Genomic DNA, 26,487 nt, shown 5'->3' with positions numbered 1-26,487 from the left:
TGTTTTAGGGTTGAAGAGTCTCAAAAATCCCTGTGACATCCTTAAAGCACTTCTGAAAGTCACACTGTGAATACTCCTTCTCTTTACTTAAGTGATTTTTTTATGAGAAGAATAAAATGGCAAGTATATAGAAATCACTGAAACAAACTGATAACATGAACCACATGAACTGATATATCTTTTAATTTCAGTCACAAAATATACTCAAGAACTTTAAATTTGTAGGAGGAAATGAATGCAGCAGAGATATATACCATTCTTTTGATTTTTATTAATGATATAACCAGGATTGATGTTCATTATCAGCAAATTGTCAATTTTCAATACAAAATATTTTCTGCACATTTTAATATTTCTTCCACTGATTGCTTTAATCATGGGATGTACTAGTATTTACACTATGGTAGCTTTGATTCATCAGCAAGAAGTATTTTTGGCATTCAGGTGCATGACAACCACCTCCTCTCCATTCATTCTGAAACTCATAACTATTTTTGGAAGATTGTAATATTGTACATATACAGTGGTATGTGTGTGGGGAGTATATGTGGTATATTTTGTTATAAATAGCATCCCTGGGTAATATCTCTTGGAATAGCGATGAGAGGGTCATCAAATAAACCTAAGGGTGCGAGATTATTTATTAATCCTTTTACCCAGATTTAAATCCTAAACATAGATGTCTTAACTAAATGAATATTAATTCTAATAGTAATGACAATAATAGTATAAAGAAAATGCTGAATGTAGGTCCTTATAGGGAAGCGTATCCTGCTGCTTTTCTTCTATGCGTTCCTGCCATTAAACCTTAGAAGGGAAGCAAAAGTCAGCAAGAAAAATTGGTCTTTTTATTCTAATGGGTTCCAGGAAGAAGCAATATATGACAGTAGAGAAATAAAGCTTTGAGATATATATTAAATAATATGAAGGGAACTGTGACAGGTGACTTTTGTCCTTATTCACGTTTCAGACTCTTGGAAGATACAGTGCTTAGGGTCACCTGGACATCACTTCCCCGCCCAATTCAATCTGAGGAATGTCTACACCAATGTTTCTGGCTTTGAATCATGGGAAGGCAGGGAAAGTAAAGAAATTTAATGTGACCAAATTTCTCTGGAGTATTGCTGCACATGGGAAGAGAATTTGTAACAAGAGAGTGGGGTCAAATGCCTGCTTGCCTTCTTTTAGGTCTACCATGGCAAGAGGTGAGGTGACTCTACAGTAGAGGCCGTGGAAAAGTTCAGCAGTGAGCCTTGGTGCAGAACTGAACTGATCCTGAGTCGGGTGCTGATCAACGTCAGGTTCTGGACAAGTTTAGGAAGAACACATCATTCACAAAACCAGCTTCCAACCTGGGCCACAGGTATGAGCAGAGCAAGTTGAGTTCAGGTGGAAAAGTTGTTACTTCAAATATATTTTCAGTTCCATTGCCTCTTTCTTCTCCTTCTAGTATGCCAGGAGGTTAAAGCTATAAAAACATGGGGACTCTCTAAGACTATGAATTTCAGGAGTGTCTTATTCTCATGTTAATCATCACCTGCCTCTAGCAGTTTCTCAAAATTACCCTGTTTCCACCATTTTATGGCTCTGATGGCTTCTGATACTGGTAAACTGATCTAGGCTGCTGTCCTCTGTATTTGTCTTTTCTACATGTCTTAGGTCGGGGTTTACCCTGTGACTTCAATTCCCTGATGAGTCCAAATGTAGTTGCTGATTTTCAGTTTGTTCAGAATTTTATTTCTTATAAGAGGAGAGTTATGGCTTTCAAAATCTTTGCATCTTAGAGCTAAAACCAGAAATCAATGATATTTATTTTTGAAAAAAAAAAAAATCAATATTCTGCAGAGGCATTTAGCCTGGCATTATAGTTTAATACTATTCCAAATAATATTTTGTTCTATTATCAAATAAAGAAAATGCAGCTAGGTCTATGTTAATCCAGGTTAAGGCCTAGTCTACAAAAACCTTTGGTCATGGGTCACTCAAAAGCAATTAAGACAAAATGTCTATATAACAAGTCATCTAAGGTTTGCATAGACTTTGAATTTAAATTTGATGTCTAATGTCTTTAAAAAATTATAACAATCCCTACCTTTAACTGATTCATCTACTGATCTGTTACCATGATTGTTTTCTGTTATAAACATATCAAAATAACCATCTCATTTCTTTTTTCTATTTCAAATGAAAGTAGATGATTAAGAACATGGTTTAACCTACATTTAAAGTCAACTTATCAAAATATTCATTACGAATATAAAACATTTTATTTGTACTAATATTTTACACATGCCTGTGAACGATCATATTATTATGTTTATTCATCCAATTAGGATATTTTAACAAAGCATCTCTTTAAACAGTTCCTTTATCTTACATTTTTATTATTAGATCATTAACTCAATTTTATATATTTTTGCATGTTTATCACTGAAAATTCCTATTATGCTTATAAATATCTTAATTTTATAGAAGGTTTTTAACTTTAGGCATTTGCAAAAAGTAGTCTTGGTAAAAACAGTAGAAAAATAACTGAAATAAATTGAATGTAAAGTGTGTAGTAAGTCTTTTAAAATTATACTTTTTAAAGTTCTGACATTCTAGATCTATAATTAGAAAACATTTTCAAATATTAAAATACATCTTATTTCATCAGAGAAATAATTTAGCTTGATGTATTTTCATTGTATAGCTTATATATTCAAATTACTTAGATGCCTAAAGTTAATTATTGGTATGAGGTAGATTTGCTCATCAGTGATTTTCTGACCTATATTGCTTTGTGGAGCAGACCAGTTATGTGTGGCACAGAGTAAGTTAATACTTTTATGTTTATGATTTATAATACATTAAAGTTCTCCTATTGCTTTTATGTAAGCTTTTTTGAAATAGGGTTTCTTTTATTATTGTTGCACAAATATAAACAGTGATATTCAAGGGAGTATTGTCTATATTAGGGTTTGAGAGTTTTTTCCAAAGATGACATAGATCATAACAATGAACATAATGTAAGAAAGGGAATATTTTGTTTATGATATTCACCTGAATGAAATCTAAAATAAGAGAATTACTGCTGCAGAAGCATTTTAAGAATAAGGTATAAAAGTCTACTTTATTATAATATAAAAGGAACAGTGGTAAAGGAGTCTAGATTGAAGACAGAAGGAAAAAAGCCTTCACAGAAGATTTGAAGTAACTGCTGTTTTAAGTCAAAACAGGAGGGAATGAAAAGAAAGAACAGAGATGTACGTCTAACAGACACTAAGATATACATTCATCTTTATCCACAATAATATGACCGTGACTATCACAGGAAGGAAGATACACCAGCACCCGTGACATTCTGAGTTTCGCAGTATGGTGTAGAAAAGGGGGAACCCCTCAGCCACAGAATTATTTTGTAGTACAGGCTTCCCTTACTAGGTGGGTTTTTTAGGAATCCACCAGCAACAACGTACTAGCTAGCGTTGTGGTAAGAGGCTGCGTTCAGCTTCAGTTTACATTTTTCTGAGATTCTTTCAAAGCGTTTGCCTGTTCACAAGGGTGCCTACCCACACAGCGCTGAGTGTTCAGCAGTTTTTGACCCAAAATGCCATGACCCCTGTGCTCCATCCTCCTTATTCGTCTGTTCTCACTCCGAGTGACTTTATTTTGTTGTTTCCCTGGATGAAAAATATCCTGAAAGAGAAACATTTTGCCAAAGTGGAGGAGATGAAACAAAAAAGACAGAAGCACTACAAGGCATCCAAATTAAGAAGTTCAAAATCTGTTTTGAGCAGTGGAAAAAGGATCTCGATGGGTGTACTGCATCAAACGGAGAGTACTTTGGAGGCGATGAAGTTTCAACATATAAGAATAAATATACAGTTTTTGATAAATAAATTTTGCTTATTTTGAGTCCCCCCTCGTAGATTACAAAATTCTAGTGAGGTTACAGCTTCAGTAATGAAAAGAGTGCTCATGGAGTCCATCATCGTAAAATCTGTTACATCTGAATTCTGAGAGTTTTCTTTTATACACACATAACATATACAAGTGTATATATAAGGAAATCCATATATCTACTAACAATGGTGTTCATGTCATTCTCTAATTGAATTAAGAAGTTTATTCAATAAATAATCATCCAGTATAACAAAAGTTCTAGACTATATTCTACCCTCATGGTGCTTATGTGTTAGTGGGAGATCGCCTGAGCTTAGCAGGTCAACACTGGGGTGGCTGTGAGCATGCCACTGCACTCCAGCACTCTGTAGAGTGACACTCCAACTAAAAAAAAAAAAAAGGTTTATACTTCACGATCATGTGGTATTTATCCTCAGCATGCAAGCCTGGTTTAACACATGCAAATCAATCAATGTGATACAAAAATACATAGGATTACATCAATGCTTTAAGGGAAATAAGATAGACAATACATTGGAGAGTGGAGTTTCTTCCAATTTCCTATTTTCTCTCTTTAAGACATGGTAGACTTGATATACATAGAATAAGGGCAACATAGTTTTGCATCTGTGCTATGATCTCCTTCTCTACTTTGGATTGCAACTATTTGGGGATTCTTTAATTTTTACATCTAAGAAGAGTTGAGATCAGCCATGTCTAACACACAGCCCATGGGTTACACGCAGCCAAGGACAGCTAGCAATGCAGTACACCAAATCTTTTAGCATCATGCGATTTTTAAGTGTTTATTTTCTTCATGTCTCCATGCGTAGATCCAATTTTTACATTCACAATCACACCTTATTCATGACATCACTTTTTGGCGGCACATACATTTTTGAGCAGCTGTTTTCAATTATGAAGTACAGGGAGAAAAAAATACAGACAAACATTTCTGACAAGCACCTTGAGAACTCACTAAGAATTGCGATCACTTTCATCAAATCAGACATTGATAGATTAGTTTTGCAAAGACAAGGTCAAATTTTCCACTAGTTTTATATTGTTCTCATTTTTTCTAAACTTTATAATAACAATATAAAAAATAAAATTAGTCTTACTATGCATATACACTAACTATATTACATAATTTATGTGTAGTCCAAGAAAATTTCTCTTTACTTGAAGCTACCCAGGGAGCCCAAAAGGTTACTGGATGTGGTTCAGGGAATCCAAAAGATTGGACACCTTTGGTTTAGATAATTACTCTCAAATTAAAAAGAAGTAGTGGCTATGCAAATTTTACCACTTATGCTCTAGGGTATTTTGGGGGTGTTGTTTTGATATTGGGTCTTGCTCTGTTGCTCAGGTTAGAGTATAGTAGTGTGATCAGAGCTCACTGCAGCCATGAACTCCTGAGCTCAAGGAATCCTCTTGCCTCCGTCTCCCAAATAGCTAGACTACGGATGCATGCCATCACACCCAGCTATTTATTTAATTTTTTCTGGTAGAGATTGGGTCTTACTGTGTTGCTCAGACCAAGAGAGATTCTTTTAGAGCATTTGCGTTTTTTTCCTTACACTGCTTCTTCTTCTTTTTTTTACCCTTCCCTCACATAACTGTCATTTGTGCAGTAGTGAACCTAGCTCTGGATGCAAGGATAGGTTATTATCAGTCATGTCTGATTTTGCTAAAAGATGCTCTAAGAAAAAATATCAATGTCTTTAGGGAAAAATATTCTCAGTTTGGGCAAATACTTTCCACCTGGATTCTAATACTTTTCACCTGGGGAGGTGTTAGAAGTCTGGACTGATGAAGTGTCCAAGGCATCCTAGATACCAAATATCATCTCATTTCCATATACTTGACAAACAAAGATGTAGCAACAAATTTTATAGTACCTGCTTTTTTCTCTTTTAAACTTTTAGATTGTTTTAGAAAATTAGATCATATGTTTTTGGTTTTTAGCCTATTAAAGCACAGATTTTTTTTCCTTATTGTAATGGTAATATTTATCACTTGTAGAAACTAAAAACATGCCATTCATCCAGAAGACTATAAATCTAACACACAATTCTACTTCCCAATATTAAGCTTGTTTGATTTTTAGGAAGCATTTACACTTTATCTCTCCATCAGGAGGAGGTTGAAATGTTATCAGTTTGTTTCATAATACTCTTTTACAGGGAAAAAACAGGAATGTTCATTTCCTTTTCGACACTCAGGAATGTCCTGAGGTTCTTTTTGGCCTTAATAATCATTTTAGATGCAAGCTTCTTAAGAAAAATTATTATTGGTTATTTAATGAAATATTTTCAAGAATCTAGTATATATAGAAACTGTCAGAAATATTGGTAATACAGTAATGATGGAAAATTCTCTGCTTCAATGGAACATACATTATATTGGAAGAAGGCATACATCAAACCAGTAAACAGATGCAGATGGAGATGATTAGGAGATAAGATGAAAATTAAATTAATATTTTACTATCATGGGGAGTTTTGGTATCAAGCAACAATACGGAACTCTATTAAATTAAGCTGAACCATTGGAAGACTATACTATCTCTAATATAGTTAGTCCTAAATAGTCCTCGTTAGCAATAAAATAACATTTACGGAGTACTTACAATATGCTAGTATTTTAAGCATGTAATTTACATGGGTTTAATTCTCACAGTAATTCAGTGAGGTGGGCAAATGAGAAGTTAGACTGATTGATTTTACTATCCCCGCTTTTAAACACTATGTTTTAGACTGTTCTAGATAGTGCGCTGTTTTACATGATACTGTTCAGAAGGTAACCTACTTGTACTGGAAGAAAAATTGTAGCAAGCTTAATTAATAGAGATGTAATAGGAATTTTGATAAGCATGCTATTGTTTTTTTCAGGCGTAAACAGTTTATTAAAATACTTGACTTAAGCATCAGCAATGATGACTTCAACCTCAACTCCCAGCTCAATATTGATGGAAGTAATCCGCTTGACAACGTCAGAAGGACTGTGCAAGTCGATGAGTCACTTGTGGATTCTCATCTGGAAGCGATTCCACATGTTGGAACCTTCACTCCGAGGAGTTTTTCTTGTAGAGATTCTCAAAGTCTTGGTAGGCATGCAAACCAGTCCTTTCACTTTGAGACTCTTTTCCTTTGCACCTCTGATCAGGTCAGCACACAAGTTTCTCCAGAGATTTCACATTGGGGTTGGGGAGGGTGATCCTAATTCGGTGGATCGCCACCACCTCTGGTTCCACAGATGTCTTGCTGTTGTCTTTAATGGGTATACTATTGAAGCATAAATATAATAAGGTGGATTGGGGTGAGTATGGTGTGATCAACACGACTGCCCCAATAAGTAAGACTCAAAAGCAGTCTATATTATTTCTGTATGTCTATTTCCTTTAGAGTGGGTTCGGTGAGCTACCTTGATGTGGGACTCACAGAATCATGGCAAACACTTTAACAAAGATTGAGCTGCAGTGTGCCATTATCTAGCAACAACTCTCCTGAGTTTAATGGTGGGGAAGATTGCAAGTTTCATTTCGATGAGATTATCTTTAGGGGTCACACACTTAAAGGCTTAATCTTTTAAATCATTGATACTTGCTCACATAGAACAGATTAAAATCTTTTCCCCTAAAGTTTTCATAGGTATATTTTTTAAATTTCATGATCTTTCTGGAAATGTAAACACATTTCTTAAAAATTATATTTTTTAAAAACCTCCGGAATATAGTGTGAAGCCCAAATATTTCTTATATTTGGACAATGGTTTAGTCATGTTTGATATCCATCTATGTGATGGTAAGACAACAGTCTAAGATTTGAATGCATTTAAAGAAACTCAAAACCTATGGCTATGGACTTCATAATATTCCTACATAATGCAAATACTAAGTTTAAATTATTGCAGAAGCATTCAAGGTAAGAAAAGACTTCATGATCATCTAGTTGTATGACTTTCAATCATTTCCTAACTTACATGCCTATTATGGCAGTAGGTATTAACTTTTTATGACCACTTATTACCTATGGTAACCAGGACATTGAGTTTACCCTAGGGGTTACCTATTGCAAGAATAAATTTGAAAAAGTCCAGGAACAGAGAACTCCCTTTCTTAGTGTGGTGCATTCCGTTGTTCTAGTTGTTGGAAAGTTCTTCATTCCTTATTGTACTTCTCTATTTCTCTACAAGTTGTTATTTCTCTATATGTCTCTACAAATAATAATATCATGTTGGCTGAGTGAGATAAAATGCTTCCTTTCTTTAAAAATATTAGATTGAATGGAAGCTGGAATGTTAGAATGCATGAAAACTGAAACATATTAACGTCTAAGAAAGTCATTTACTTCACAATTTCTTAAACTTTAAAAATATTTGGATGTTTATGCATGTCCACACCCAATTAGAAGTAAGCTTTGTTAAGACATAATTCAGATATTGATAGGGGATGAGTTAAAATAAAAAGTCTCCATTATCACATAAGTTGGGAAACACACCAACTCTTGCTAATATACCCTATACCCAATGATGCATAAGGCATATTTGTATGTAAAAGGCTTTGAGAGTTTATATGGACAGAAAGCCTATCTAAATTTTTTTAACACAAGATTCTAAAATACATGTGACCAAAAACCATTGTTGGAGATATAAATAGCTATTAGCATTTGGAGGGGCACTCATCCCTGTTTGGGAAATGATATGTTAAGTATCAAAGTTTACTTGATTGCTTGGTCTGCCACTCTAGATATTTTAACTTCAATTATCACTTCCAATTAACTAGTTCAGAAATCTTCTAAACACACTATATGAAGAGATTGCTTAAATTAGAAATCTCTACATTAAAAACATAGTTGAAAATGGTGACTCAAAAGAAATGAAGGACAATGTGTACATTTTTATACTGATAATATTACTTTGGGATAAAGTGTCACTAATGTAATTAAATTAAAAACAAACCTCAATAGGCAATTAATGAAATTCATACCTAGCTATAACTAAGTGAATTCTTTCTGCTATATGCAGTCTATTTTCTTTGTTTTCTTTCCTATTCTTTTGAGTATTTGGGCAGCAATGTGCAAGCAAGTGTCTAACACAGGCCTTCTCTGTCATTTTTAGTTTTCTTAATCCATTCAATTAGATGAAAATATCCTTCATATTTGTAGCTGTAATAATCTGTACTTTATAAAAGCATTTATCATATATTCTTTATTTAATTGTTTTTGTGAATTCCCCATCTCTCTGTACTCATTGGATTATAAATGTTTTTATTTTTTAACTAAACAAATACAGGATTTTTCTTTTCCAAATAACCTATAATAATTTAGTAAGATACATCACAATGTTTGCTTTTTGACAATTATGCCTTGTCACAGACACGTTTTTATTCTTTTAGTTTACATGCAATGCAGTCATTACATTTTTAAATTTAAGTATGGTTTATTTATAATTCAGAAAATGTCTATCATTTTTCTTAATACAATTTTCAAGCTTAGTTCAGCCCTTCTGTACCTTTTCCTGAATATATTTGATTCTCTCCCATACAAAAACAGCTAAGATCATAGATTTGGTATGTATAATTCACATTCGTTTCTTCATAGTCTTTAATACATGTATGATTTTCTAAGCAGTATGCACAATTGCATATTTTATATAAATAGAATATATTGATGTATTTTTCCTCAACTTGTTGTTAGTGTAATATTATATTTGTGAGATTTGTTTATACATATAGTTCATTGACTTCTACTACTATATAGTACTAAGTTGCATACATATGATAAAATATATTTTGCTATATTCCTCTTGATAAACAGTAAGTTTTATTAAGCTTCTTACTTTTTCCTCTTATTTTGTATTGTTTATGTATATAGTTTTGCTATTTATAAGCAATGCTGCTATAATACTCTGGCAAATATCTCATGGTATACATTTGTGAGAATTCTCTTGTTTATGGAAAGATTGTCAGGATTGTAAAGTATACATTCAAAAGTATAGCATATGTTCAATTTTGTGGAAGTTGTTGTTGAATTATGCTCTGTGTGATTGTATTTTATATTCTAAATGTAAAATCTGTATTTGTTGCAGAAGAAAAGCATTCATAGCAGACCTATTCACTCCTTCCTTACTTGGGCATGCATAGGGGGGAATGGATGATGGCCTTAGCCAGTTTACCTGGTATAATGCCTATGATTTCAACCAGAAATCTTTAAAAACAATTTAATAATATGTATTAGCAGAAAGTTATGGAGAGTTTTTATCCATTAGATTATATTAGCAGAATATATTTAATCTGTATGTTTTTATTATAAATAAAATAAACATTTATGGATTTATGGGCTATGGATAGTCAAATTATTATTTATATAGTAGATGGGGAATAAAGTCAAGGAGCTTCCAAGCATAAATGACTTCCTATGAGATAATTTTGGAGATACATTATTCAAAACTGGCCTATTAATACAAAACCAAAATATAACCTAGTCCCGGAGAAAAGGTACACTTCTGGAAGCTACATTTGACAGTGTAATGTTCTCTTAAAAACCTGCTGCTTGCCTGTGTTGAGTTTTTAGTAAAGTGTTGCGTAAAATCTATGACGTGTATTTTGCTTTGACTATTTAGTCTGATGTTAGCACAAAATCTATTTCTGCCTTTTTATTATTTCTGTTATCTTCTGTCCAAAGTGGCTTAAGCTTTTTTATGTTATAAAATTTTTTATTGTGAAGTCAGAGTTGGGTAATATTTATGTGTAAGAATGTTAGAAAATCTGACGAGTCCTATATTTCAATTACATTTGAACTGTAATTTAAAACTATGCATAAACTAAAAAATAAATAATATAGGCCTAGGCATATTCCCTTATGTATTTCCCCAAATATTTTATCAGGAAATGACAGTAATCATGGAAATCTCATAATTTATAGTTAATTTGGTTAGATATTTAGAATAATCATGCCTTTTTAGTGAGAAATAACTAGCCTAACTACATTCAATGCAGGTCCTGATTCTCAAATCTTCAAAGCAAGATCTAAATAAATAAAGGTGTTTCCAAATAACTTATCTGTAGCACAAAGTTCAAGAATATTTATAGAAATACAAAAATATACAGCAGACAGCAAAGTAGAACTCCTGTCTGGCACCCAATGATGATTACCAGAAATGCAAAGCAGCAATAAAATACAACATATAATCAGCCCCAAATCACTTGAAATCAACCCAGAGCTGAAGATTTTAACATTAGCAGACAAGGACTTTTAAATGTAACACAATTGTGTTCTATACGTTCCAAGAGTTAAGTATATCCAGGGACTGTTAAAAAAATCACCCCAACCTCTCAAGATGAAAAAAAAAAAAATACACTGAAAAGAATTAGTGACAGATATGATACCAGAGCATAAGACATTATTAGCGTTGAAGACAGTGCAACAGAGGCTATCCAAGATTAAACATGCAGCAAAAAACAGAATTTTTAAAAATAAAGAGTGTTAGTGAACTGTGAGACAATTTTAACTAACCTAATATAATTGGAAGAAAAGTTAGAGATGGGAAGAAACAAAAAAGATGTAAAAATAAATAATACTTAAATATTTCTAGCTGGGCTCGGCGGCTCAGCCTGTAATCCCGCACCTTTGGGAGGCTGAGGTGAGTGGACTGCCTGAGCCCGCGGGTTCGAGACCCGCCCGGGCAGTGAGACCTCATCTCTACAATAAATCAAAAAAACAGCCAGGCGTGGTAGAGCGCGCCTGTAGTTCCAGCTACTCGGAAGGCTGAGGCGGAAGGATCGCCGGAGCCCAGCAGATTGAGACTGCGGTGGCCGGGAGCGGCCACTGCACTCCAGTCTGGGTGACAGAGTGAGACTTCAACTCAAAAAAAAAAAAATATATATATATATATATTTCTAAAAGCCTTGAGAACTATTAACCCATTGAGCTAAGATGCTCAGTGAACCCAAGCAGAAGAAAAAGGAACTGAACTACATAAGGCACATCATAATCCAATTGCTTAAAACCAGTGATAAAGAAACATCTTAAAGGTAACTAGAGAAAAGAGTCATATTATACAAAGAGAATAAAGATACAGATGACAGTGATTTCTCATAAAAAATGCAAGTGAGGATATGGTTATTTAAAATACTGAAAGAAAAAGCTTAATAACTTCATAGCCACAAATTCTATATAGTAAAAATACTGTTCAAAAACAAATGTGCAATAAAGGTTTTACAAAACTGAAGAATTCATCACCAACAGTTCCACCCAACAAAAAATGTGAAGTACAGTCCCCCCATGCAGAAGGAAGATAATTCCAGATGGAAATATGGATCTACACAAAAAATAGAAGAACAATGCATATGGCAGCTGCGTAGGAGGATAGATAAGAAGTTTTCAAATTACTTAAACCTTGTAAAAGATAATCAACAATAATAACGATGCATTGTGGGATTCACAACATGTGTAATATGTGACATCAATATCATAAGGACTGATAAGGAGAAACGAAAATAAAGTTTTGTAAGGCTCTTGTATGATATATGAAATTGTATAAAAATATGTTATTATAGAACTTGATAAGTGAAAGATAAATGCAATAAACCCTAAAGTAATAAAGTAACAAAATCATAATGTTGCTAATAAGTCAACAAAGGAGATAAAATGGAATCATAAAAAATGAATTTAAAAAGGGAACAAAAAAAGATGAGACAAGCAGGAAGTCAATAAAATATAATTAGTCTAAAGAGTTCAATTACAAAATATGCAGTTTAAATATAAAGATACAAATACATTAGAAGTAAGTGGAGGGATAAAGACATACCACACTTTAGTGAAAAACAAGAAGGAGTGGTTACATTAATAGACAGAGTAGATTTCATCACAAAGACTATTACCGGGGATTAAAAAGATCATTTCATAGTGGCAGATCCATCAAGATGACACAATACTCTTCAATATTAATGCACTTAATAATAGAAATACTTGAAGCAAATATTAGAACTTCTTGCCCAGAAAACAAGTATTAGTAAGTTTAAAAATAGTCACATCATGCTAAGTATGTTCTTTGAACATCATGGAGTTAAATCAATAATAGAAATTATAAATCATAACTGAGTGATAGAATTATAAATCAATAATAGAAAGATCTGGAAAATCTCAAATATTTAGGTTCTAAGTAATACACTTCTAAATAATATAGGATCAAAAAAATAACTAAATGGGCAATTAGGGAGAAATTTCAACTGAATAAATATGAAAAGACAGCATATAAAAATGTGTGGGATTTCACTATAGCAATACTTAGCCCCAAAATATAAAATAGCTAGGGATAAATCTGACAAGTTATGTGCAAATCCTGAACACTAAACCTACAAAACATTTCTAAGGGGAAATAAAGGAGACCTAAAGAGTTTGGACATTTCAATATTATTTAGCTATCAATTCTTCCCAAATTAATCTCTAGTCAAAGTCTCAGAAGGTTTTTGTTTTAAAAATATGTTTTGAGAAATTGAAAAGCAATTTAAAATTTTGTATGGAATTACAAAGGAACTGCAATAATCAAAACACCTCCCTCCTGCTTTTTTGTTTTTTTTTTTTGAAAGGACAGTTATGTAAGAGTAACACCATCGGACTTCAAGATCTATTCTAAAGCTACTGTAACCAAGACAGTATCTATTATCATCATGTTGGCCAAATACATTAATGGAACAGAATAAAGATTTCAGAAAGACAGTAATAGACACACACATCGATAAACAATTGACTTTGACAAAGATGCTCAGACAATTGACTGGAGAGAGGAACAAAGAGCCACAAAAAATTCTGGAAGTGGCAGATATTTTTACTATTTTATTGTAGCAATTTTATTGTGTTCATATGTGTCTACATTTCTCAAAACACCTAATGTTTACTTTTGATGGCAGTTTATTGTGGATCAGTTATTCTTCAATTGAAAAAAAAAATAATGGTGACTTGCATCAGAAAAAATGGAACTAATTTATGTAGTGGGATACAGATGATGGAAAATTTCTTAGCAGTTTCCTCATTGAGAGGTAAAGTTTATTATTCCTGTCCTTGAAAATAGGTTTGACTTGTAATGTTATGGTAGGAATGTTTGTCAGAAGAGAACTCTGCCAATTCCAAACATAGCTTTTAAGAGAAATAGCAGCTACCACTTTTTCTTCTGGGAACTCGTGTTCTGGGAGAATCCAGCTACTGTGTAAGTACTCTGAATACCCTGAGGCAAACATTCAGAGAAGATGAACAAAAAAGGCACATGGAGAGGCTACATGAAAGACAGAAATGCATCAAGAGAGAAATGACTCTCCAGATGCCATCTGTTCCGCTCATGCTTGCAAAAGAAAAAGAAAAAATTAACCCCCATAGTAGGACAAAACATTCCCAGTACCTATCTGTGATAAAAGTCTTGTACCAGTATACATAAAGAATGCCTACAAATCAACAAGTAAAAGACAATTGAATAAAAAAGGGCAAGAATTTTGAATAAAGACGTCAAAATATAGATACACAAATGGCTATTAAACATATTAAAAGGGCTCGACTTCAGTACTCATCACAGAAATGCAAAGCATACCACCCTGAGACAAGACAGTACATTTAACATAGTGACTAAATTAAAGGAGATGAATTCCAAGGGTTGAAGAGGACACGAGGCAACTGGAAATCTCATCCACTGCAGACAGAAGTAGAAATTAGTGTATCCACTTTCGAAATCTGTTTGGAACTATTTACTAAAGCTGTGCACTATATACAGTGACAACAGATGGACACACAACAGAAATGTATCCTTATGTCTACCATCATTCATAAATTTGAATGTTTATAATAGCAATATTTGCCATAATGTTATGATGGAATTCAACAAATGCCTACTTCAAATAGCGTGAATAAATAAATTGGGATATACCACTATAAAATATTGTTCAGCGATGAAAAGGAATGACTTACATCTACTCATAGCAATATAAATCTCAGCAATAAAATGTGCGAGTCCAAAGCAGGACCATGTTTATTCTGAAGGAAGTAAGAATATTGACTAAAATAAAGCTTGAGGTGAGTTCATGTAATGGTCCTAGGATTCCCTGAGCTCTTAAATGATTTTTTGCTAATTTGCATTGTTAACAAGGAACCAATGAGAAGTATATTTTCTATAAAAACAACCTGCAGATTGGGGAGATCAATGCTTTGGTGCAAAACGAAAGTGCACCAAACAAAGAAAGGTTGTCGCTTAAAAACAGAATATGGTTTTGCTCAGGTTCTCAAACAGGTTCATTTATGCAAATACAGGATTCAAACTTGTTCGATTCTCATTGGTTGAAATAGTTAAGCCTTGACTGGGTGATTTCTAAGACACAAATCAGAAGTTTGTCAAATGTTTCTTTCAATTGGTTGGTGGTTGCAGGGACTGTTCTGGTAGCGGAGTATAAAGCAGGATCTTTGTCAAGGGCAGCTTCTCCTGAGAACCCAGAGTGTGATCACTCTTTCTCACCCTGCTATGGACCCTAGTTCTGCTTGTGAATTTAGTCCATCTCTGTTAGCCACAGGGAGTCCATCTCATCTGGAAAGGTTGGGAACTTATTTTACAGTTTTATTTCACAGCATACATGAAGGTTCACTCCTTGTGCTATGAATACCTGTGGATTTTGACAATGCAAGGTGCTGTGTACTCACTATTACAGTATCATACAGAATAGTTTAATCATCCTAAGAAATCCTTTGTGCTTTACCTATTCACAACCACCCTCCCCCTTGAAACCACTAATCTCTTTACAGGTCTTTATAGTTTTGCCTTTTTGAGACTGTCCTATAATCGGAAGCATATAATATGTAGCCCTTTTGGACAAGTATCTTATACTTAGCAGTAAGAATTTAAGATTCATCTATGATGTTGCATGGATTGATAACTAACTCCTTTTTATTACTGAATAGTAGTCCACTCTATGGATATAAAAAAATTAGTCTGTCAATGGACTTGTGGAAGACATTTTGGTTGCTTACAGATTTTGGTGTTCATGAATAAAGATGCATTCAATTGCATGTCTTGGTGTGTGTTCAATTGCAAATTTTCTAACCAGTTAGGTAATTATCCAGGAGTGTAAATGCTGCATTATTTAAGATTATGTTCAAGTTAATAAACACTGTCAAACTACCTTCTGAAATGGCTGAACCATTTGCATTATCACCTGCAATGAATAACAATTTCTGTTGCTTCTTATTCTCACCAGCAACAAGTATTCCCTGTTTGGGGGTTTTGGCCATTTTAAGAGATATATAGTGGTATGCCATTGCTGTTTTAGTTAAAATTTCATTAATGACAAATGATTTTCATCTTTTAATACTGTTTATTTGCTACTTGTATAGCATCTTTTATGAGGTATTTATTCCTTTGCCCAATTTTTGATTGGGTTGTTTGTTTCCTTATTGTTGATTTTAAACCGAGCTTTGCATATTCTGGATAAAGCTTTCTGGGGGGGATGTGGTTTGCAAATTTTTTCTACAAGTCTGTGGCTTGTATTTTTATTCTCTTATCAGTGCTTTTCACCAAGCAAATGTTTTTAGTTTTAATAAAGTCAAATTTATCAATCTTTTCTTTCATAGATTGTACTCTTTGTGTTATATTTATAAAACTATCACCAGGCACAAAGTCATACTGATTTTCACCCCACATTCTCCTTAAAGTTTTCTAGTTTTGCATTTCTAGTTTTACATTTAGGCAAACAATACACATGAGCTTTTGAGTTTCAGTTTTCCATATCGACTTACATTTTTTCTAGTATCATTTATCGAAAAGATAATTGTTATCCTGTATGCAGTTTCTGTTTCAATAAATGTCTTAAAAAAGCAATTCAAACCATAAGTAAAAATGACTTAATTGATTTAAATGTAACCAAATTTTTATTGAACAAAGTTCATGCTTATCATGGAAACTGCTAATAAAGACATGATATAAAGAAGACATTTATGTTTTCCTAAACCGACAAAGTATTGCTATCTATTATGTAAATGGAATTCTTACATATCAGAAACAGAGTCATCAACAACAATAGAAAAATTGTCAAAAGTTAACTCAGGGCAGCCCCCTCAGTTCCCCTCCCACTGTGGAAGCTTTTCTGTCCTCTCAATAAATCCTGCTTTCTCAACAACAAAAAAAGTTAACTCAAAAAATAGCAGATGTTGGTGAGTTTGTAGAGAAAAGGGAAAGAGTATATGCTGTTGGTGGTAATGTAAGTTAGTTCAGCCACCATGGAAAGCAGTTTGGGCATTTCTCAAAGAGCTAAAAATAGATTTACCATTCAATCCAGCAATCCCAGTGCCAGGTTTATGCCCAAAGAAGCATAAATTGTTTTACTAAAAAGAGACCTGTGCTTGTATGTTCATTGCAGCACTATTAACAATAGCAAAAAGATGGGACCAATCTAGGTGCCCATCAATAATGGACGGGACAAAGAAAATGTGGTACATATACAAGATGGAATACTTTGCTGCCATTAAGAAGAACAAAATCATGTCCTTTGCAGCATAGATGCAGCTGTAGGCCATTATCATAGAGACAGAAAACTGTATGTCCTCACTAACGAGTGGGACCCAAACACTGGATCCACACAGACATAAAGGTGGGAACCACAGACACTGAGGCCTCCAAAAGAGCAGGGCAAGAATTGAAAAATTTCCCATCGGGTACCATGCACACCAAAGCTCATCGTCACTCAGTAGAACCATGTAACACAACTGCACACATACCTCTTGAATATAAGATAGATAAATGCATACACAAATGGATAAATAAGTGAAAGTAAAGAACTAAATCACAGGAAATTGGATGGACTTGAAGAACATCATACTTAGTGATCTATCGTAGAAACAAAGCAATGAATACTGTGTATTCTCATGCATAGTGGAAACTGAACATTCATCACAATAGCACAAAGGAGGGATCAGCAGTTGCTGGGCACTGCCAGGGGAGGGAGGAAGGTAGGCAGGGGGGCATGTAACAACACAAAGAATACTCGGTCCCAAACCGGGGGAATTGAGGACCAGTTGGAGACCCAAATTTCACCTGCATGCGGTCTACTTATATAGTTAATCATTACTTGTACCCCACATATCTATAATAAAACAAAATACAAATAAAAAAAAACTAAATCAATTGGATCTAAAAATAAAGTTACATGCAGAAATTCATGGAAATGGACTCAAACTTTTAACCATAATAAAGGAAATGAATAATTAAATTAGCCATGAGATATCACTTTACTAACCCTTAAAAAAATAAAAAAGTTGAATATTGCCAAAAGTGTGGGGATATGCCATTATAAATGCTCCCAGAGACTGCAAGTTGCCTCCCATTCTGGGTCAAACGCTGGCAAACCAAATAAAATTGACTTACATATATCCCTATTAGGACTTGACAATTCAGCTACTGAGTATTAGGTCAATAAAAATTCTAACACAGTACTATAAATGGGCATGTGTGAGGATGTTCAGTGTTCTACTATTTGTAGTTTCAGCAAGTTAAAAGGACATCTGGGTGTCTTCAGTGGGAAAAATGTACCGTTTTCAAACCTTAGAGTATTATGCAGAGGTTTGATAACCAGTTAAGTGTTATTTTAATTGTACACAAACAAAGGCACATGGGTTCTAATTAAAACAGCAATAAAAGGAATGAGATGCATAGCTTAATACTATTTATAGAAGTTTCAATTTCATGCTCAAAATATAACACATATTTTGCAAGAACATATACAAGCTAGAAGATGCACATTAAATTTTTCGAGTCATTGCTTAGGTGGAGAAAGGAGAGACTAAGAATGGGCTATGAGAATAAAATGTAAGAATTCACTTACTAAAAAATAGTAGATGGAGGAAGGTAGAAGAAAACACGATTCTCTAGGAAGCAATATGTGTGTGTATGTGTGAGCGTGTGCATGCACTTACATGTATACATGCAAGTATTCACGGAGTTGTAGAATCTTTTTGGTGTTCACGCCAAGTTTACGGCTCTACAGAACTTCAGATCAATTTTACACTTTGAGACGTTGTGGGCTGCAAACTCAATACAATGGGAAAGAAAACCATGTCCTTCTGTCCAGTAGCTCTTTAACTTTAGGAGCTAGGCAGCATCATTTTATATGTAGCCAATGTCTTTATTTTAGACTATTTTCCAAAGCTATGCTTTACCCTTAAGATGAAACCTATTTCTAAAGGATGTATTGACCCTATCAAATCTACATCATTCAATGTAGCTATGCCTGGTTTTTGCCATCATTTTTATTTGGCAATCCACTTTTTATGATTGAAGAAATGTATTAACACACTAAAGTTTGCAGTGTACAGGCTTGATTTAAGTCCAGATTTCAGCATCTCTATTTGCTAACTTCATGGGGAAAATAATAACACTTAAATATTTTCATCCTGTTTTATTTTCTGTGAAATGCCATGAAAATAAATGTAAGGGCACATGTTAAGAGTACAAATCACAATAAATGTAATTCTCTCTATTTCTTCTCAAATTGAATGGACTGGTGACAATTATATAAAAAATTTAAATAAAGTTGTAGCTAAAATTTTGCCTATCCCAAGTTATAGTATAAAAAAATTAAAACTCACATGAATATGTTAGTGGAAAAAGCAATGAAAAAGACCTTTTTATGGTCAAGATAACTCATTTCTGGAATTTAATCTTTTTATTTTCTTGAGCTAGGAATAGTTATCATGTAAGATAGTTTTTATTGCCTAGAGTCTAGTATTCTAATGCTTCACATTTCAACATTTAAAAAACTTTCATTGGTATTATATATATGCATATCTTCAATATATTTTTGCTAGTTAGGCACAAGCAGTTCTTATCTAATGAACATATGGACCTGGGATAAAAATAAATCATCTAATTTTTGACTGTTACTTCGTAAGTTTGTTCATAAACAACTTCCAAATAACTTTTAACAGTTCTTAATTTATCAAACGTTAGTATAGGCCACACTTATCATTATTCTATTTTTGGTTAAAAACTCTTCATTTATTCAACTTTTGAATTAGTAGACCTCATTTTTATGTTTTAGATGTATAAAATAACTGTATGCCTTGTACTAAGGTTATGCCCTTCCCTCTGCATAGTTTCTCCTACTTAGTGTATGAGAAATCTTACATAGCATAGTACATTTGCTATACTTAAGGAACAAAAGTTGATATAGTAATATTCTTAAATAATGTCCATAGTTCTGTTAGATGACCTTATGTATTGTCCTTTGGCTCCAGGATTCCATCTAGGTTACTATATTGCATTTAGTTGTCATAGCTCCTTAGGCTCCTCCAGGCCGTGACAGTTTCTCAAAATTTCCTGGTTTGTAATGACCCTGACTGTTTTGTGGAGTACTAGTTAGACATATTGTAAGAGGCTCATTGACTGGAATTTATTTTATGTTTTTCTTATGATTAGACTGGGGTTCCAGGTTTTGAGGAGACAGAAGACAGAGGTAAAGTCCTTTTATCCCTCCTTATCAATGGTACATATGACAAACATGATTTATCACTGTTCATGTTGCTCCTGACCACCTAGTGAAGCAGTGATTGTTAAGTTTTCTACTGCAAAGTTTCTCTGTGTTCCCCCTTCCTGTACTGGACTCTTTGGAGGAAGTCACTAGGCACAGCCCACACTTATGGAGTGTGTGAGGTCTTTGAGGGTGGGATTGTTATTATTTTTAAAACACATCTTAGAAACTTACCATACACAAGGTTTTTCCATGTGTCTCGGAAAAACAATATAAACTAGGATTTAGGGTGAGGTGAACAAGAGCCAAAAAGTCAACAGTTCTTTGGGGGACTTTAATCTTGTTCTGTCTAGGTTCAGTACCTTGGATCACCTATTTCTGTTTTGATTTTCATCCATAACCTTCCCAATAGTACTTAATCTACTTTTTCTCAATTCCAGCAATATTGGTATTTAGGGCTGGATAATGCTTTGTTGCGGGGAATGCCCTGTGCATTGTAGAATGGTTATCAGTGTTCCTGACGTATACCTGCTAGAGGCCAGGGGCCTGGCCCCTATACTTTGCCCCAACTGTGACAACCCAAACATGTTTCTAGACATTGCTAAATGCCCCATGGACAAATGGGACACTTGGCAAAATTGACCCACTTAAAACCATTGCTCCAGGTTTGTGTTCCTCTTCTGAATTCGTGGCTATTTTTTTCACTTATACATTTGACAAACCTATTTTGTTGTCAATAAATATCCCAACACACTAAAACTGTTCTTAGATTAGTTATGCCTTCCAGCTATTTATCATATTTGAAACCCTCTCTACTAGAATGGAGAATTCTGCCCTATGTCCCCATACCCTGAAGAAAATATACTAAAAATATTATTTTAGTCTTTTAAAGCACTTACCAATCTGTTTTTATTTCTCCTTTGTATAAAATCCCTCAAATTTGTGGATTAACATGGTATCATTATCCTTTTATCTTTCTATGTCCTAAGTTCAAATCACTTCTTTCTATTTATTGAGGGTTTTGACACTGGGCACTTCATCTCAGTCCTTGCCTGCACTCAAGAAATGCAGATAACACACACTGTTATGTCTAACCCAAACCCCCCAAAATAGCAACCAAGGTGTTCTGAATGGGAAGCTGCTTCCTCATATCACCACATCCATTCATTCATCTTATCCCATGAAATTTCCTCTTTCCATTTCTTCAATCTTGTCTCTTCCCACATCCTCATGCTCCAGTTCATTATCTCAATCTTTTTCTTTCAACGGCAACACAGAAAATCTTATTTCCTAGCTTCTATTTTTCCCCAACGTACTCACTACTACATTGTCAGTATAGTCTTTTTTTTTTTAACTTTTAATTTTTTTATTTTGAAGATGTGGAGTACAATTCAGGGTTAGGTATACAAATGTTCATTATGCAGGTACCCTTGTTGATGAGTTGTGCCCTACCTTCCCCAGGCAGATTCCCACTACTGCCAATCCTGCCTCCCCTGGCCCTCCATCCCCTTGCAGTTTCCCACTACTGCTACTCATTTTCTTATAGTATTACAATAGTTGTTTAAGGTCCATTTATGAGTGAGAACATGGAGTTCTTTGTTTCTGTGAAAGATCACTCAGTTCTATAGACCCTAAGTCCATCCAGGTTGCTGTGAAGTTCATGATTTTCTTCTTCTTTGTGGCTGTGTAATATTCCTTCGTGTATATGTACCACATTTTTTTAACTTGGTCCTCTTTGGACAAACAGCATGGTTGGTTCCATGTTCTTGCTATTGTGAAAAATGCTACAATAAACATACGTGTGCAGGTATTCTTTTTGTAGAGTGATCTGAGTTCTTCCTGGTATATTCCCAGTAGGGGGATTGCAGGGTCATATGGAATGTCAATTTTTAGAACTTTTAGGAATCGCCACACTTGTTTTCTACAGAGGCTATGCTAGTTTACACTTCTACCAACAGTGTAGATGTGTTCCCTTATCACCACATCCTCTAGCATCTGTTGTTTTTTGAGTTATTGATGATGGCCATCCTGACTGGAGTTAGGTGGTATCTCAGTGTAGTTTTATTTTGCATTTCTTTGATGACTTGTGAAAAAATGCTCCGCTTCACTAGTCATCAAAGTATAGTCTTTTAAGTTGGTTGAATTTTTACTGCAGTTAAAAGCTTCTACTGCTTCCCATTTCCTAAAGACTAAGATCTAATATGGTCATTCAAAGGCCTTCTTAATTTGGTTCTAATGTAACTGTAGGTTCATCTGGTACATATGCTCTACTACATATAGGAATCCAGAACTGCTGTTTTATTTATTTCTTATATGCTACATTCCAATGTGAATTTGTTTTTTAATAATACTGTTTTGTTGCATAAAATAAAGCCTCAGCCTTCAGTAAATTGCAACTTCAAGGATTTACTTGCAATGTATGAATTTGGGTATTGACTTGGCACCTTTACCTTAGGCTGGTAAGGTCTGCTCTGCGTATCTCCATCTTCTTTCAACCAATAGTTTAGCCAGGGAATATTCTTCTCATGGAGAGAGTGGAAGCTTATGACATCGATTAAAAATGTGTGATGCATCTTATGGCATAAGTATTAGCATTTCATCCTATATTTCATTAGTTCAGACAGGTCACATGGTCAGGCACAGATTAGTGACCCACCTGTTGCCCAAGATGAGGCCGTAGCCAGTGTATTCATCAGGGAGGGATAGAGAATTGGGCCAATGTTTCCGTCTACCCAAAGTTCCATGCACTTTTATAGCTCTCTTCTTTGCATATGCTGTTTGTTCCCTTCGTCTCCATAATCTTTCCTCACGACCTTTGCAATCTGGTGAACTAATCATCATAAAACATGCAGCTAAAATTATTTTCTGTGAAGCATTTCCCTTTTCAAACAGGCAGACTAAACTTCTCCTTTTACTTTGCTACCGTGGATAGTGCTTTAAACAATCTTCTTATACAGATGCTTTAATTTTCACATTAAAATGCAAAAAGACCATTATTGTCTATTTACCCAGTCCTTCACTGAGCAAACAGGGGATCCTTTAGGAGAGGGTAAAAATATTCCCTTTGTTGGGACCATGGTATTATGTACCCATCAAAAACTGTTGAAAGACTAGATAAATTTAACTCGATTTTGGTGGTCAGGATATTTGGTAATGTCTTTGCGATACAAAAGCCATTATGAATGAGTTCATAACAGCAAAAATTAGAGAGGAAATATTTTATATTCTCTTCTGCTATAAGGCCCAAATTGATTATATTATTCTGTATTACTTTGAAGGAAAAAAAGGTCAAATATACACAGCTAGAGAATAAGATGTTGGGATCCACTGTGGAATGGTTAGCACTCTGGACTCTCAGAATGAGATGTTGGTTACAAGGGGTAGGAAAGAAATGGATGGAGGTCGGTCAAATGATACAAAATAGCAGATATAGAAGAAACGAGACTAGGGATTTAATGTACCACATAAGGACTGAAGTTCATTAAATTGCTTTATAATAAGGATTTTATGTTCAATAAGCAGATGTTTTAAAAAATATATAAATGAGGTTTTGCCATGTTGCTCAGCCTGGTCTTGAACTCCTGGGCTCAAGCAATCCTCCTCCCTTGGCCTCCCAAAATACTGGGATTACAGGTGTGAGCAACCACACTCAGTCAGATTTTTTTAGTTTTTCTTGTAAAATACACAAAATATAACTGTATGAGATAATAAATCATGTTAATTTGCTTCACTACAGTCACTATTTAACTGTATGTATCCTACAATATCATGTTGTAATCTTCAAATATATACAACTATATATATATATAAAGAATATATGTTCGTGTATCTACAGCCTGTCTTCAAACTGATACATTAACTTCTGAGAAGAAGAAATTTTGTACAGACACAAAAAAAATAGGTTTGATCACTGTGGAAGCTGTCCAGATAGAGACAGGATGGAAAGACATGTTAAAATACATGGAGAGAGATAATTGCTGGAGCTCACCTTAAAATTACTCCTCAATCTTCAGTACTCAATAAGATAATTTCAATTCTTATTACTGATCTATAATCTTTACTGGGGCTAAGATGACCAGGAAATAAGCACAGGCATTTAACATCAAAAATAGTCAGAAAACAACCAAACAAAATCAGGGAGAAGCTGTAAAATAAATTATACTTGAAATTCTATCCCACATTTGTTAAAATAGAGAACTGCACTTAGATTACTTTCCTTCAGAAAGATGATTGAATCTATGTTACCAGGGGTAAGAGATAAATGTGAGATGTGGTACAATTACATCTATCACTGAGATAATCAACCCGGCCTGCAACTAAGGTGAGTAACTAGTTAGATTAATGGAATAACAATTTTTAAAAATCTAGTATGTCATATAGAAGCAAGCAGTGGTTTTTACTTTTATTTTTAGACATAATTTAGTCTCATGCTTCACAAACTTCACACTCACACGAAAGTGTTTTAAAAAGAATAACCAAGCTTCCAGAGAGCCTCATTAGCAGTATTGGCATTGAGGAGTATGTGAAGTATTTTAAGGTTATTCATTATTTTTCATCATTTTGTTCTGTTGAATTTTCTAGGAAGGCAAGCAAATTTCCTTCTATTATCAAATTTTAATTAATAAATGACTTTTGCATCAAATAACTTGCTTTACTTGGCTATTGAATTTGTACCAATAACTAAATAGATTACAGTAAGGTTGTATATTTATCAGTAAGTAAAATAAATAAGAACCATGAAATTACTGGATTGATGGTCCTAACTAATTTATAATGGTACACAAGTGACTTGTTGCTATAGTGAGGTATTATATTACTCCATTGAATGATGAATATTTTACAATTATTTTTTGATTTCAGCAAACTTTCATATATTATTTTTTTTATGTCAAATGAGACTTGTTTTGATCTTTTTGTCTTCTCCAAACCTATATCTTACATTCTTAACCTTCAACCAATTATTTCCTAGATAATTTTTAGAATAATGAACAAAATGTGGAGCAAATATTTTTTTCAATGGTAAAATACTGAAAGTTTGCAACTCATCATAACTACTTGCAAAATTTTTCTTTTCTTTTCTTGTCTTTTTTTTTTGAGTTGGAATCTCACTCTGTCACCCAGACTGGAGTGCAGTGGCCGCTCCCGGCCACCGCAGCCTCGGCCTGCTGGGCTCCGGCGATCTTTCCGCCTCAGGCTTCCGAGTAGCCAGAATTACAGACATGCGCCACCACGCCCGGCTGATTTTTTTATTTATTGTAGAGATGAGGTCTCGCTGCCCAGGCGGGTCTCGAACCCGTGGGCTCAGGCAATCCACTCACCTCAGCCTCCCAAAGGCGCGGGTTTACAGGCTGAGCCACCGAGCCCGGCAAAATTTTTATTTTCTAAGGAAAGGAAATTAGTAATACAAACTGGAAACATCCCATTAAACTTAATTCTGAGATTAGATATTTGCTATAATAGTTACTTGCATAGTCATCTTCCTGCTTCCACAGGCAAAATTGTCTGATTCAATGAGAAGTAATAGAATATTCTAAGATGGTGCATATTCAAATGTACATAAAAAATAAAAGAAACACACTGTCTTAGTACCTTTGGATGGCTCTAACAAAATACCATAAGTTGGCTGACTTACAGACAATAGAAATTTATTTTTCACACTTCTAGAGGCTAGAAAGTCCAAGGTCAAGGATCGAGCAGATGTAGTGTCTGGATAAGACTCTGTTTCTTTGTTTCATACATGTCTGTGTCTTTCCTCACATGGTGGATGGGCAAAGAAGTTCTCTAGAGTCTTTTTAGTAAGGGCACGAATCCCATTTATGAAAGCTCTCCTCCCATTACCTAATCACCTCCCCAAGGCCCCACCTTCTAATATCATCACAATGGGAGATTAAGTTTCAACATATTAATTTTGGGGGGACACAAACATTCAGACCATAGCATACAGGGTGAATAAGATTATAACATTCATCAACATTCTTGAAATTTGATTAAACCTCACAGACAATTACTTTCCTACAAAATGAAAATCGTTGCTTTAAAGAAACTTTGAATTTGAAGATATATATACATATATATCGTCTATATATATCTTCTATATATATATC

General features: G+C 34.2%; 1 pseudogene; it reads right to left on the bottom strand.

Moving 5' to 3' along the window:
- Window positions 1-6,807: 6,807 nt before the first annotated feature.
- On the bottom strand, window positions 6,808-23,221 carry LOC110595257 (annotated as a pseudogene).
- Between the last annotated feature and the right edge of the window lie 3,266 nt (window positions 23,222-26,487).

This window comes from Carlito syrichta, unplaced genomic scaffold, assembly GCF_000164805.1.
Source record: "Carlito syrichta isolate Samal-C Ts95f unplaced genomic scaffold, Tarsius_syrichta-2.0.1 Scaffold288676, whole genome shotgun sequence".
Lineage (NCBI taxonomy): Eukaryota > Metazoa > Chordata > Mammalia > Primates > Tarsiidae > Carlito > Carlito syrichta.
Note: the sequence above shows the minus strand (reverse complement) of the source record. Positions and strands in the feature narration are given on the sequence as shown.